This window comes from Enhydra lutris, unplaced genomic scaffold, assembly GCF_002288905.1.
Source record: "Enhydra lutris kenyoni isolate GAN:26980312 unplaced genomic scaffold, ASM228890v2 scaffoldscaffold3, whole genome shotgun sequence".
In the NCBI taxonomy this organism is placed as follows: Eukaryota; Metazoa; Chordata; class Mammalia; order Carnivora; family Mustelidae; genus Enhydra; species Enhydra lutris.
The window spans coordinates 73,664,428-73,672,135 of NW_019154087.1; the positions used below are offsets into that span (position 1 = coordinate 73,664,428).

A 7,708-nucleotide genomic window follows, 5' to 3' on the forward strand; every position below is an offset into this window, starting at 1 on the left:
TTTATTTATTTATTTGACACAGAAAGAGAGAGATAGAGAGCACAAGCAGGGTGAGGAGAGGGAGAAGCAGACTTTCTGCTCAGCAGGGAGCCTGATGTGGGGCTTTATTTCAGGACCCCGGGATCATGACCTGAGCCGAAGGGCGACACTTACCTGACTGAGCCACCCAGGCACCTCTCAATAATGTCTTTCATAACACATTTCGTTTCTTTTTTTTCTGCTAATATGGGTGTGTGTGTATATATATATATATAGTGTGTGTGTGTGTGTGTGTGTGTGTGTGTGTATATATAGGGTGTGTGTGTGTGTGTATATATATATATATATATAGTATACTATCTATAGACATATATAGTATATGTCTCCTTTAATCTGATTTAATCTGATTAACAAAAATTGTATCTTATCATTTATTTAATCATTGATAAATTATATACACGGATGGCTAGTTTAGCTATAATTTAATTACAGGGCAATAGAATCATTAACATAGAAACAACTTTAAACTCATCTACCCAGCTTTCCTGCCCTCTGTAATCTGCCCTCACTTTAATTTCCTATATGCTGCTCCCCTATGAAGGTAGCAATTTACAGCTGGAAAAACACAAGCTTGGGGCAGGAGCTCTGGGTGTAAATTCTAGCTCTACTGCTTGTTGACTGCATAGTCTGTAATAAGGTTCTTAACTTTTAGCTTCTTCCAAAAAAATTGTAGCCACTCAGTTAATAACTGAGGAGCCAATAAACAAATCTAGTTAATAGGTTTGTTAGGAAAATTAAATGCAATTATTTGCCTAAATGAGCCCACAAAGATTCTTGGCACATAGCAGTTTCTCTGAAAATGTTTATTCCTTTGTCTTCCTCCTGTCAGTGTCAGGTTGTTGCCACATTCATTGCAGCCTCCTTAGCTTTGTTCATGCAGACTCCAACCTCTGCTTTGTCTTCCCCTCTCTTTGAAGCCTACCCAAAGCCAGAGTATTTGCTAAAATTCAGCTCTACTTTTTAACATTTTATTTATTTATTTGACAGAGAGAGAGAGAGAGAGAGAACAGAAGGGAGAGAAGCAGGCAGAGGGAGAGGGAGAAGCAGGCTCCCTGCTAAGCAGGGAGCTGGATGTGGAGTTCAATCTCAGGACCCTGGGATCATGACCTGAGCTGAAAGCAAAAGCTTAACCGACTGAGCCACCCAGGCACCCCTGAGCTCTACTTCTTTAAAGCCTTCATGAAGCCATCATTAATCTCAGTACTCCCTCTATCTTTAAAACCCTTATGATTTTTTATTGAAATATCTTCCTTTGTAGTTCTTAACTTGATGAGCACTCTACTGCCCCACTGTTGATGTCATCTATGATGTCACGAGGGTGGTGGCCATCAAAATTGTAATCCATAGTCTGGGTAGCCTCCAGGATCTCTTCAATGATTCCAGAGAGTTCTCTGGCTATCAATGCTCCACTGGGGTGCCTGGCTGGCTCAGTTGGTAGAGCATGCAGCTCTTGATCTTGGGGTTGTAAGTTGAAACCCCACTGTGGGCATGGAGCCTACTTAAAAATAAATAAGTAAAAAAAAAAATAAAAAAAATAGGGGTGCCTTGGTGGCTCAGTTGGTTAAGCATCTCTCTTCGGCTCAGGTCATGATTCCAGGGCCCTGGGGTCCAGTAGCACATCGTGCTCCCTGCTCAGTGGCGAGTCTGCTTCTCCCTCTCCCTCTGCCCCTGTTTTCTCTCATGTACTCTCTCTCTCTAATAAAGAAATAAAATTTTTAAAAATAAATAGATAAATAACAAAATTAATAAAAAGTATTGGTGTCACATCTGTTGGGCAATATTGACAATCTCATCATAAGTGATTTTCCACGGTGCTTAATGTATTTCTGCTTCTTTCTATCTCTTGGTGGTTCCTTGAAGGCTTTGGTAATCAGAACCAAGTCAGAAGGTACCATTTCAGTCTGGGCCTGTCTGTTCTGAATGGTCAGTTTCATTGTAATCTTCAGACCCTTCCCATCACCCCTTGCCTTGGCGATATCATCACCAAACTTTCTTGGAGACAGACCCAGGGGGCCGATCTTCAGGGCCAGGGTGGAAGTGGTGACTTCCCCACCAGTGCACCTCAGGTATATGACTTTGATATCCCTGAGGTTGAACTCAGGTGGCATGGCGGAGGCAGCAGGTGTCGGATGAACCCAGATTCGGGACGACAGAGGAGAGTTGCACCTAGGTGTCCTCCCAGCCAAAAGCTGAAAGTGAATGAATGAAAGCTTAAAACACTAACATTGAGGGTCCCAATAAGGCCACAAACACAGACGCTCTCACATAAAGAAGCAAACACATTACAGTTACTGAGAAATGTTCTATGCCTGGTGCTTTCCCTGCACAGTGATGTGAATCCTCACAGCAGGGGAGGTCGCCATAGTCCCATAGTCCCACGCGGAGGTCGCCATAGTCCCATTTTGCAGATGAGGAACCTTTGGTGCAAGGTCACAGAGCTAGAGAATGGCAGAGCCAGATTTTGAACCTGCGATTGGTTCCATACTTCCTTTTATATTGGATAGTCACCTATGTTGAAATTTATGTTAAAAAATACAGATTTTTGACCCATGTGTGACAAATTCACATTAAGTTTTAGAGAAACGAAAATGGTAGCAGAGTTGGGCGGGTCTAACCTCTTGTTCAACATAAACTCGTTTTTGTCCCCATGAGTCAAGGTAGCCTGTGGTTGACTCAGTGTGACTCAAAATGACAGTTTTATGTGCTGCTAAGGGAGAACTGGTTGACTAATAGGTAGTTCAGAAACCTTTTACACACAAAGAGCTCAATAATTTCCCACTTTAAAAGTGTCACGTGCAGTTATCAGGTAACGACCGGCAACGGCTGCTCAACAAATAGGCATTTATGATGAGGGCTTCAGTGCGAGGAGCTGGACAGAACGACCCCTTGGGGCCCTCCCCATGGATGTAATCAATCTCACCAAAGCTCAGGCGGAGCTCAGAGTGGAGTACTTCTCTCCTGTCTCGCGCTGTTGTGCTGCTGTTTCCGAAGAACACACCTTCTCTCTCCAGCTGGGAAGTCCTGTGAGGGCAGAGATTTGACTTTTCCTTTCGTTTCCCCAAGCGACGGTTGCAGAGCTGAGCACATAGTAGGTACTCAGTAAACACTAATGCTTGTACACATGCCTGTACTACAGGGACACTTAAAGCCAGGTCAGAGCAACAGAGGACTCTAAATAATGACCCTTCAAAGCCATTATAAAAGGGATGGGCGAGGCGTATGTCTCAGCAAAACTCCGCAGATGACATTTACTGCTTTAGAGCTCTAGAAGCCACTGTGTTATTGTTGTTGTTAAACATGGACCCGAGTAAACGAAGAGGTCTCTTTTCTCAACTCTGTTCCTATTTTGGTCTCAACCTTGACAATGTGTGATACGGAAATGAGTCTGTGTTTGTCCCTAATAAAGGACGTTTCTGGAGTTAGAAACACTAATCAGTTTCAACAGGTTTTAGAGTTGTATGACCCGCACCAACGTTTTTGTAACGAAGACTCGGGACCACATCTTTGTAAAGAAGGCACAAGCTAAATCACAGGATATTCCTCCTACAGGATTTGATGGAATGAATAACAACATTAAAAAGTCAAAACAAAATAAAACACACAAAAAAGTTTAAAAAAATGATGAGCAGCATTTAAACAAGAAGAAGTGTATCATTTAATTTATTTATATTTGATCATAGTTTTATAAAAGCCTTTCTTCTATCCAGTTTAAATATGCACAGAGGACTGCTGGGTTGATGTGTACTTTGGTAAAAGGTGAAAAGATTTATGCAATCTGAAGAGAAACCAGAGTATCGTGGACTTTAGTATTAATAATGATTTATTTCATGTGGAGGTGTTTGGGCTAAAACTTTAGTTGGGTATATCCTGTGTTACTTGAATTCTTTGCTGTGTATATGCATTATTAAAAAGTCAATATATATTTCGAATGCGGCGTTAGCAACTTTGCAGGGTATAGCACATTGAGACAATGTCCTCCTGCTCATGTACTCAGGTATTTATGGTCTTAACAATCAGCTTCCTTTCTCTTATTCTGGAGACTAGTCAGTGTTTGCACAGATAATCCTAACTATAGGATTTCCTATCCCCAGACTCCTGCCCTGTGGCATTGCTCTAGACTGAATGTTTGTGATGCCCTCACCCCACCCCCAAATCCTATGTTGAAATCCTGATTCCCAAAGTGATGATATTTGGAACTGAGGCTATTGAGATGTGATTAGGGCAAGAAGATAGAGTCCTCTTGAATGGAATTAGTGCCCTTATAGAAGAGACCCCAGAGAGACCCCTTACTCTTCTACCATGTGACAACACCGTGTGAAGGTGGCCAGCTATGTACTGGGAAGCGAGCTTTCACCAGACACAGCATCTGCTAGCCCCTTGATCTTGGATTCTCCAGCCTCTAGAACTGTGAGAAATAAATTTCTATTGTTTACAAGCCACCCAGTCTATGCTATTTTGTTAGAGCAACCTCAGTGGATTGACACAGGTGTCCAGTTTGCCTTTAGGCAGCCTTCTGCCCACCATTTTTTTTTCTTTTCCTGAAAATTTATTTATTTGAGACAGAGAGAGGAGAGAAAGAGTGCACACGTGTGCAAACGTGTACAAGTAGAGGAGGGGCAGAGGGAGAGAGAATCTCAAGCAGACTCACAGATGCACACAAAGGCCTAAGTGAGGCTCAATCTCACGACCTTGAGACCATTACCTGAGCAAGATCAAGAGTCTGATGCTTAACCGAGTGAGATACCCAGGTGCTCCTCTGGCTACCATTTTCTTAATGTTGGAGTTTTACTTCTGCTAAGCATCACAATTTTAACCTCTCATTACTGTTTTTCTACATAAATCTTTGTTCATAACTCTGACTACTTTTTTTTTAAAGATTTTATTTATTTGACAGACAGAGATCACAAGTAGGCAAAGAGGCAGGCAGAGAGAGAAAGGAGGAAGCAGGCTCCCCGCTGAGCAGAGAGCCCGATGTGGGGCTCAATCCCAGGACCCTGAGCTGAAGGCAGAGGCTTTAACCCACTGAGCCACGCAGGCACCCCCTGACTACTTTTTAGGATAAAATCATAAAAGTAGGGTCAAGGCATATGACTTTTTTTTAATGGTCATGATCTTAAGCCAAATTGATTTTCAAAAAAGCTATACTAATTGATGCTTTCACTAGAGGTATTTGTAAAAATGCCTCTTCCATAACTCTCTTACCAGCACTAATCATTTTTTTGTTTTATATTTGTGCCCATTTGATAAGCGAAAATGGTATTTAATTGCTGCTTTAATTAACATTTCTATTACTAGTGAGTTTTTTTTTAATATGAAGATTGAATTTTTAAAATTTCAGTGGAATTCTCTAAGTGGGCAGACAACCGATCATATTTATTTTTTAGGACTATGATTTGGGTGTGGGCATTGCAAGTGGCTGGCAGTAAGAGCCCTGATGTCAGGAATATCAGGGAGGAGACCTCAGTGCCTGCTGGGCTGGTAGGTGATGATGTTCTGAACGAAATAGGGGGACCAGAGATTTAACAGCATTTCAGCTCCACCCCTGACTTCCTTTTAGGCTTCCTGATTCCCTGTTATGTGTTTTCACTTTGAAAAATTAGCGTAGCTATAACTCTTTGACCCAATTAATTTAATGATGTTTTTAATCTCCTTAAATTTGGGGGAAGTTTTATAGTTCTCCCGAGAGATCCATTTCTATGCTTCGCATCCAGAAAATCAATAATTCAGAAAAGAATTTGGCTGTAAGGGGACGTATTTGTTTCCTATGACACCTATGTGGGGAAAAGTGGAAAGGGATTCTATAGATCCACATATGATGAAGAAATACACTGATCTCCTATTGGCCTTTGCTAATACTGGTAAGTCTCTTGGGTTTTACCTTAAAGTCCTTGTATGTTACATTTTTAGACTAGAGAAATGAAACATGCATAGTCGGGTTTTAGCCAAAGCAAATCCTGATGAAAAAACTACAGGCCCTCTGTCATTCTGAGCTGAACTGTAATTCTTTGTTCTCTGTAGACTTCAGATAAAAGGATTCATGTGGGATGGTAGATAGGGCGGTTTTAATTTGGATCAACTGGACTTACTGCTGGATTTTACACTAGCCATGCTGTGAGGCAGGTTCTTTGTTTTCAGCAATTATCAAACTAAGCCTAATTAAACTTGCTTTGCTTTGATGTACTGTAATGTTTTCCATAATTTTATATTCCAAACCATTTTCATTAGTCCTTGTTTGAAATCAAGGATAGACTCAGGATTCATTTTCTATCTGTCGTGTCATGATTTACTAAGTATCTAATCAGGTTTTAAGATACTTAATTTTGATCTATATAATTCAACATTCTTCTTGTTGTGTTTTTGCAATTGGGACCCATGGAATTGTTTTTAAATACAATATGCTAATATATTAAATACAATAGATGTATGTAGGAGGAAAGTGCTAACTTTCAATTTTACGAATTAAGTATAGATCTTAAACTATACAACATACTCTTGTAGCTTGAAAAATTCCATTGATTTCCCTTTTTCTTGTGTTATTCCTCAAGCGGACTTTAAAAGAAAAAAAAAACACACAAAACCAGCTCATTTGGCCCAGTTGACTCTGTGTATATTTCTTTTGTGTAGATGTGTCGAAAGGGGTACTTTGTTGTCTTTTTTCTATTCACAAGTTGTTCATTTCCCACTTAGTGCAGCGTCCATTAGATCTCTGGTGCTTTATGGGTACTAGTATAGATGTGAATGTTTTTCAAAGAGCCTTTTTCTTCACCATCAAAAAGAAATATTTTAAAAACACATTTACTTCATTCATCTAGTGTCATGCTTGGAGTTCTTGTTGCCACAATGCCCTTTGTTGTCTTTCAAAATGGACTTAACTGTTTTTGTTAGTTTAGCGTAATTTCCTGTGGCTTTTGGCTTATCAGCTGAAATGGACAAAAGACACAAAACTTGATCAATCATGTTGCCCAGATCCCTCTTTCAGCTCAGATGTGCATGGGACTTTGCTATGAAGATTTTTTTTTTTTAAGATTTTATTTATTTATTTGTCAGAGAAAGAAAGAGAGAGAGAGAGAGAACATAAGCAGAGGGAGCAGCAGGCAGAGGGAGAAGCAAACTCCCCATGGAGCAAGCAGCCCAACGTGGGACCTGATCCGAGGTCCCCGGGATCACAACCCAAGCCGAAGGCAGATGCTTAACCAAAAGAGCCACCCAGGTGTCCCTATGAAGATCCTTCTAAACATTTTTGAACGAAGTTATGCCTCTCTCTTCAAGATTTGTCATGAAGAAATATTATTCTTATCCATTTCTATGAAAATCAAGAAAACTTAGAGCTGAATGATTATCAATATTAGAAAAACTATGTATTGCTGGGCACAATTTGATATTTTAAAAAACTTTGTGTTGCAGTATAGTACATAGAGGAACGTGGGTGCACATTCAGTAAATTTTCACAACCTGAAGATACCTGTTTAATCGGTACTCAGAGGAAGAGATCACCAGGATCCCAGAACATCCCCCTCATGGTTCTAACCAGTCACTGCCTCCCACAACTCACCCCCAGAATAACCACTTTCCTAACTTCTAACAGCATGGCTTAGTTCTGTCTGCTTTTGTGCATTATATACCTGAATTATACAGCACAGTATGCACCCTTCCATGGCTGGCTTCTTTC

At 40.6% G+C, this 7,708-nt stretch overlaps 1 pseudogene; it reads right to left on the minus strand.

The window, feature by feature from the left end:
* Nucleotides 1-1,300: 1,300 nt before the first annotated feature.
* LOC111157213 lies at nt 1,301-2,204 on the minus strand (annotated as a pseudogene).
* Between the last annotated feature and the right edge of the window lie 5,504 nt (nt 2,205-7,708).